Raw genomic sequence first — 7,890 nt, 5'->3', positions numbered from 1 at the left:
TCATGCTTCAAAAGTGAAGGAGAAATACTCTCTCAGACAAACAAAAACAGAGGGAATTCACAAGAAAGGCTAAAAGAAGTTCTTCAGAAATAAGGATATAGGCCTGAAACTGGAATCAACATAAAGGAAGAACGTCAGAGAAGGTATTTTGTGTTTTTTCATGTGGTCAGTCAAGTGTAGCTACAAAACCAGACACAGGCGAGGGCAGGAAAACAATGTTTATTATACTCATAGTTCCTAGAGGTAGGGGCCCAGCACGCATACCACACAGGGCCACATGGGAAGGACACCAGGGTGGTCAGGAGGCCAAAGACAACAGTGAGGGAAGGAAGCACTTAGGCCATAGCCTTTCATGGGGTTTCCATAGGAGAAGAAAGGCAGAGCAGAGCAAACAGTTTAAGACTGGCTAGTTTGAATAATTCTAGGATGGCCTGTACTTGCTTGGCACGTGGCTCTGGGATCGTGAATGCAGGGGAATGATGTCTCCTGGGATGCATGGGCCATGTGGGGACCTGTGGCTGGGTTAGTTAGTTTGCAGATCAAAGGCTTGCTCCTGGCTGAGCCCTTTGCTCTCTCTAAGAATTCGCTAGCCCAAGGAGAGGCAGTCTCTCTTCAGCCAGAAAGGTTTTTTTAAGATGTCAAAATAACATAGTAGGCAGAAAACAATTTTTTTTAAATAAGTAAATAAAAATTTTAAAAATAAAATAAAATTTAAAAAATAAAAAATATATACCAACAATACAGAAGGAATAAATGAAGGTAAAACAAAGTCTCGTTTTTCTTATTCTTAGTTGGTCTAATAGATAACTGGTAATAATAGGAACAACAGTGTGTTGGGTGATTGTAACATGGAGAAGTTAAAAGAATGACAGCATTGTTATACGGTACTTTCACCACCTGTGAAGTGGTAGATTGTTATTGGAAAGTGGACTGAGATTATTTGTAAATGTATACTGCAAACTCTAGGGTAACCACTAAAGACATTTTTTTAAATAGCTTAATTGATGTGTTAAGAGAGGAGAGACAATGGAACTATAGTAAATGCTCAATTAAAACCAGAGAAGTCAGATAAAGAGGGAAAGATGAAAATATATGTACAAAGATTTCTTTCACTGAATCACCGTCAAGAAATGTTTTAAGGTGCTGATGACCTGGCCGGATGGCTCAGTTGGTTAGAGCGCGAGCTCTCAACAAGGTTGCCGGTTCAATTCCCGCATGGGATGGTGGGCTGCGCCCCCTGCAACTAAAGATTGAAAACGGCGACTGGACTTGGAGCTGAGCTGTGCCCTCCACAACTAGATTGAAGGACAATGACTTGGAGCTGATGGGCCCTGGAGAAACATGCTGTTCCCCAATAAAAACTTATAAAACAATAAATAAGATAAAGTAAAGTAAGCTATATGTACAAAGAAATATAAAGAAAATGAAAATGGTGTATAATCCCATCTTCCAGGCAATCAATATTAAAATCACATTAAAATAAGAGTAGGACAAATGTGGTCGTCAGACTGAGCTGCAGACAACATTGGAACCTCTGGGTTCAGCGTGGCCATGTTTCTCCTGTCTTACCTCATCAAACAGAAAATCCGGGTCTACACCCTGAAGAAATTTGATGCCATGGGACAACAGACCTGCTCAGTCCATCCTGCTCCATTTTCCCCAGACGACAAATACTCTCGACACTGAATCACTGTCTAGAAATGTTTCAAGGTGCTGAGGACCCAGCAACCACGCCCTGTCCTCTGAAGGTCCCTTAATTTCATGTCACCTGCTATCCCTCTGAGACTTTCTGAACCCAAGCTCTTCAATCTGTGAGCCTTGAAGCCTTCTTACCACCCTTGCTCTTGGGAATCTGGTGTCACCATTTACCTTTGATCATGCTGTGCGAGGCAATCATGGTAGCATCCCCCTTAAAGGGAATATGTTTGAATCTTCTTTTAATAATTATAATGATAATAATAATAATAATAATAATAATAATAGAAAATGCTAACAATACAGTCACACAATGAAAGCAAATCTCACCCCAACAGTCTCTTTCCCATTGTTAGTTTCTTGTGATTCTATCCAGAAAAAAATGTTCATGTTCATAAATATTGCTTACTGGGGACCACTTTCTCATTTAGAACTTTTCACTGCTGCAAAGGATGCTACAAAGAACCTTCTTATACATTTGTCTTTTTAAAAACCTTTTCGTTTGAAGTAAGTTTAGACTTACGAAAAAGTTGCAAAAAATAGTACACTCTTTACCCAGCTTCTCCTAATGCTGACATCTTATATAATCATAGTACAGTTACCTGAATCAGGAAATTAACACCATATACACAATAGCAATCTACAGTTTTTCCATTATGTCCTTTTTCTAACAGGCTTTGTTGAACAAACTCAAAAAACAGTCTGGAGGCTTTGCTAGAAATAAGTAATAAAGATTTATTCAGGGGTCTTAGAATTTTCAAAAGGGGAACACAACTAGGCCAAAACCCAGAAGTGTTGCAAAGAAGAAATGTTAAAGATTCTTGTGGTAAAAAGTGCATTCTTGAGAATTATCAGTCCTGCATTCTCAGCCCTAGGATTGGTCCAGGACGGTTAGTTATTAGTCAGATGTCAGGCAGTCTGGATGATGGATGACAGGTTGTCAGGAAGATGGGTGCCAGGAGGTTGGTCATGTCTGATGGTCTGGATAATGGATGGCAGGTGGACGTATACACGAGTCTTCAGGAGGTAATCAGAGGCTTATCTGGAGGTTTGGCATATGTCCAGATGTATATCTACGCATTGACATAGGTCTGGAAAGTTCAAAAAGTTGACATTCCCAGGCTAGTCAGGACAAAAACAGATCCTTTCCTCAGGCCTCAACTTTCATGTTATGTTAGTCATGTCAGTGCCTTGGTTCAAGTGATTCCATTTTATATATTCCCTGTCTTCAATCTCTCCTCAGAGCCAATCCAGGATCCCACATTGCGTTTAGTTGTCATGCCACCTTGGTTTTCTCCAACATGTGACAATTCCTCAATCTTTGTCTTTCATGACCTTGACACCCTGGGAGAGTTTTGGTTATTTTGTAGAACATACCTAAATTTGCACTTCTGTGATGTTTTCTATGATTAAGGTAAGTTGTGTATTTGGGGCAAGAAAACCACAGGCGAGATGATGCCATATCCTTCCCAGTGCCTCTTAACATAAAGTTCATGATGTGCGTTTTACTGGTGATGCTCTCGTGGGTCAGGAAGCGGCTGCCATGTTTCTCCTCCATCAAATTACTATTTATCCTTTGTAATTCATAATCCCCTTATGGGGAGATACCTTAAGATGATGCAAATATCGTATGTTTCTCATCATACGTGGCCCACTAATTTTAGCATCTATCAAAGCTTCTTGCCTGCCTCAAACAATACTCAGTGTGCACCTAGTGGTTATTTCCATTATTTCTTCTACATTTGTTAATGGACATTCTACTGTAACACAAAGCTCTCCCTTCTCCCTCATTTCTTTATCTAATCATTTAGTACCATAAACTTATGAATATTCGTTTTATTCTGTGAGTCATAATCCATTACCATCATTATTTATTTTGTTGCACAAATTGTCTCAAACTTTGAGTCCTTCTTCGCTTTCTGGCACCACAAGGCGTTCCAGGCTCATCTTTTACTTTCCCCACACCTGTCCCAGAATCAACCATTTCTTTAAGGAGACCTGATTTAGAAACAAAAATCTGGGCACCAAGTGCCCTCATTGCTCTTGCGGTGTACTATATTTCGAATGTCTGTGTGTCTCCGAAATTCCTATGTTGAAATCCTAACTCCCAAGCTGATGGTATTAAAAGATGGGGCCTTTGAGAGGTGATTAGTTCATGACAGTGGAGCCCTCATGAATGGGATTAGTGCCCTTAGAAAAGGGACCCAAGAGAGCTCTCTTGTCCCTTGCATGGTGTGAGGACAGAAGACTGTGTCCAGGGCTCTCACCAGACATTAAATCTACCGTCACCTTGATCTTGGACTTTCTAGCCTTCACCATGGTGAGAACTAAATTTCTATTGTTTATAAGCCACGCAGCCAGTCTATCGTATTTTATTATAGCAGCCCTCTCAGCAGATAGAACTAGGAAATACGTTGATGTATATTCATGCATATATATATATATATATGGTCTGACAATTGAGTTCGCAAACTTGTTGCAACGATGTTGCTAACCTTTTTTTGATATCAGAGGGATTATTCATATGAATTTGTACAAACTGGACAGTTAACCAAGTTTACTCTTTGGAAGTGCTGAAAAGGCTCCATGAAAAAGTTAGACAACCTGAATTTTTCATCAACAACTCATGGCTCTTCCATCACGACAATGCACCAGCTCATATGGTACTGTCTGGGAGCCAGTAAACAAATCACTGTATTGGAACACCCTCTTGGTCTCTCTAGACTTCACTTGTTCCACGTTTATGGGCACGGGAAGTCTCTTCCAGCTGTGCCGTTAGAGCATACGATGCATGACTAAGGTAGTGAAATGTGTGTGTGGCCTCTTCCTTCCTTGCCTTTCATGATCCCTCCCACTTCTTGCTGTCTACCGCTCTATTCCAGCTCCACACACTACAACAAAAAACAATAATAACAATAAGGGCTACAACTATTTCTTGAGCACATGACATGTGCATGATGGCATTGAATCCTTACAAAACCCACCTGTGGTAGGAACCTTTACTATTCCTATTATACCCATGGGGAATCTGAAGTCCGGGAGCTTTGGTAACATGCCCAAGGCTGCAGCGTTCTAAATTGTGGAGCAAGACTTGAACTCATGTCTGTCTGACCTCTGAGTTTACACAGTTATATACTTGGCAGAATTTTCTCCCTGTCCCCAGGGCACATTCCTGTAAACCTTAATGCATTGCTGACCAAATCATCCCGTTCCTGATGACTATAAGTAGCTGCTCTATGCTCAAACAAATCAGAGCGTTTCTACCTCAGGACTTCTCAGCACTGTGTGTGCTCTGTGACGTTCTGCAGACAGCTAGCCAGGTGCCGAGTTGCCTGAACTTGTGTAAGCGTGGAACTGTTTTTTCTTGCAATATTTGCTAACATCGCATGTATTAATTCTTTGGGCCATACCTTAACTAATGTGACCCAAGAAGGCCTTTTTCCTCAGAGGTAATTGTGTTTTTCTAGGAAGCTTGCAGCCTGGATACAATCCATGGGCCAAAAGGGTAATACTCAGTCCCTGAAAGAGCTGTCGGGAGAGTAAAAAAAGCGTCAGAAACTTGGCTTCCTGTAGCTAATTTGAGAGGCAAGCTGAGGCTCCTTCCCCTTTCACACAGTGTAAGGGAGTTTGGCCTCAGCTGCATTTCCTCTGGTTCAAGAGGCAAGTGCTAAATATGGTCTCACTTGTGCCTACTATTAGAAAATGTTCTCCGCCAGGCCTTATGGGAAATATCTGCAAGGCCCCAGAGATAAGGAGATTCTATCAGAACTCCTCTTTTGGGTGATAAATGCTGCCCAGGGCTGCTACCTTGCACCCTGTTAGTATACAGAGTACATGAAGCAGTATGGGTGCTGCTCCCCCAGTCTGTGCTGCTTCTCTCCACTTCCTGAGCCAAAAAGGAATGCTTTGTTCTGCTGAAAATAAGGAAAAGGGAGAATGTCAAGAAACGGGCCTCCAAATTCTTGCAATTCCAGCCTTTTTCAAAAGGTCTTAATGAAAGTTATTACCAAAAAAATGAAAAATAAAAAGTTTGATTTTAAAACCTAAGAGAGAAACATCCCAATCTGATATTTTCAGGAAATTCTGGGTTAAGTAAAATGTCAGAGTTTCCTTTGCTACAGGACTTGTCAGGGCCTTTAGTACACTGAAGTCTCTGTAAATCCAAGAAGGAGAAATGAGCTGAGGCATTTTTTAAACTCTTTTCACTGTAGAAGGACTTCGTTCCCCCTTTTTTGAAATAACTGTTTCAGGAAACTCACTGGGAAACTCTGGTGCAAGACTGTTTTCCTAAAAAAAAGTCAACTTTCCCCAAGGATATATGGAAAACATCACTGTCCCCCTCCCAGCTTGAACCATCATTCCATTGCTGAGACTGTTGGGACTCTGGGGCAGGCCAGCCCACCAGCCTATGGGTTCTGGAATGAACAGTGGTATTTGTTGAAGTTCTAGGATGTATGGTTGCTGAACTGGTTCAGTATGTGTGTCTGAAATGCCTCAGTTTCCCCTGTAGCTCTCGGGCTGAATGGGACTATCATTTCGAACGTCAGCATATTTGGCCAGTCTAGTCGCTGCTAGTTGTGGCTCCTGGGACCTGGACCCTGCCTGTTGCTCCAACTACTGGCTAGGAAACCACTATAAATGGTGTGACGCCCATCCCACAACTTCTCGTCATTTTTGCTCAGGCTTCGTGGTTAAACAGAAGGGAATTCTTATTTTGACTCTGCCACTCCCGGTGAGTGATAAGACCTCTTCTATGGCTGATCATGTACGCATTATAGGAAGTTATGAGGTGTGTACTAAATAAAGTATGTAATGAGCTTAGCCCAGTGCTAAGCACGTGGTAGGTGTGGGTTAGTCCCTTTTGATTGAGTGATCCCAGCTGTGCCATTTGCTGGCTGTGTATCCTTGTGCAATGTACTTTTTGACCCTGAACTTCAGTTTTCCAATCCCTAAAGTAAGAACAATCATGCATATTTCAAGGAGTCATTGGGAAATTGAATAAGATAATGCATGAAAATGCTCTTTGGAAGCTATGAAGCTCTATGTAGTTATAGTAACCATGGTAACGGCAATGAGTTAGTGAATTGTAAAGTTGCTGCACCAACCACCAGGACCCCATTCTAAATCCCTGGGGAATTCTGCATGCTTGGCAGCAATTCCTATGCACTGACAACTATTCATCGCACAGATATTTTGGGCTGCCAACTCAATGCCAGATTCCAAGCTTAGTCTGGGGACACCTATCAAGAACTAGGGTGGGGATGGTATTTTGCCCTGCTTGTGAGCTAACTTGGATGCTGGCAGAAACCCAAGACTCTTGGGTCAGAGACACAAAACTTTATTACCCATGGCATGGCAAACGGGCACAAGTGTCAGCATATTTATACCAGTCACTCTTCCCCCCAAGTCCCACGGGGGTAGGGTTGCCCAATTTAGAGGATAAACATAGAGGGCACCCAGTTAAATTTGAATTTCAGATAAATAATGAACACTTTTTTTTTTAGCATGTCTCAAATATTGCCTGGGACATACTTATCTTAAAAAGCATTCATTGTTTAACTGGGTGTCTGATATTTCACTAGACAACTCTACACAGGGATGGCTCACATGTTGTACTACAAGAGATGAGTCCTAAGCTTAGAGAACCTAAGACTTTTATAATGAGCTATAGGCACACCTGCCTTTTCATTCAGAAAGTGATAACTCTGTCTTTCAAAGTTGTTTGCTACACAAACGTTCTTGAAAAGACAGTCTAAGACAAAAGGCAGTCAGTGGCTCCGCTTGCAAGATTTGAAAGATCCATGGAGAAGTATCTCCTAGCTGTGGTTTCGGTCCCCTGGAGTTAGTATCCTGAAATAAACGCTTGTCTCAGGGGCTGGGTTTCATCCATATCCTTCCCCTAACCTCTCCCACCCCCACCCAGCCACAGTCTGCCTCCTTTCTGGGGGCAAGGGAGTTATATGGTAATTCAGGTGTAATTCTGCCCAAATAAGAGGTGGGTGAGAATATATACCCTCCTCTTCCAGTTCATTCAGCACATGTTTGTCTGGGGCCCACCGTCATGGAGGCACCAGGTGGGCACTGGGGCTGCAGGAGGGGAGGAGACTGACTGGTCCTCGCCCTCATGAAGCTTACAGTCTGATGCACTTGTGAAGGGGACTGAGAGAAAAACAACAGCTCCTTTCTGTAAGGAAG

The 7,890-nt window shown here is 42.1% G+C and overlaps 1 pseudogene; it reads left to right on the top strand.

Annotated features, from left to right (window-relative positions):
• Window positions 1-1,551: 1,551 nt before the first annotated feature.
• On the top strand, window positions 1,552-1,746 carry LOC141571365 (H/ACA ribonucleoprotein complex subunit 3 pseudogene; annotated as a pseudogene).
• Window positions 1,747-7,890: the final 6,144 nt, after the last annotated feature.

Source organism: Rhinolophus sinicus, linkage group LG04 (genome assembly GCF_036562045.2).
Source record: "Rhinolophus sinicus isolate RSC01 linkage group LG04, ASM3656204v1, whole genome shotgun sequence".
Classification (NCBI taxonomy): domain Eukaryota; kingdom Metazoa; phylum Chordata; class Mammalia; order Chiroptera; family Rhinolophidae; genus Rhinolophus; species Rhinolophus sinicus.
Note: the sequence above shows the minus strand (reverse complement) of the source record. Positions and strands in the feature narration are given on the sequence as shown.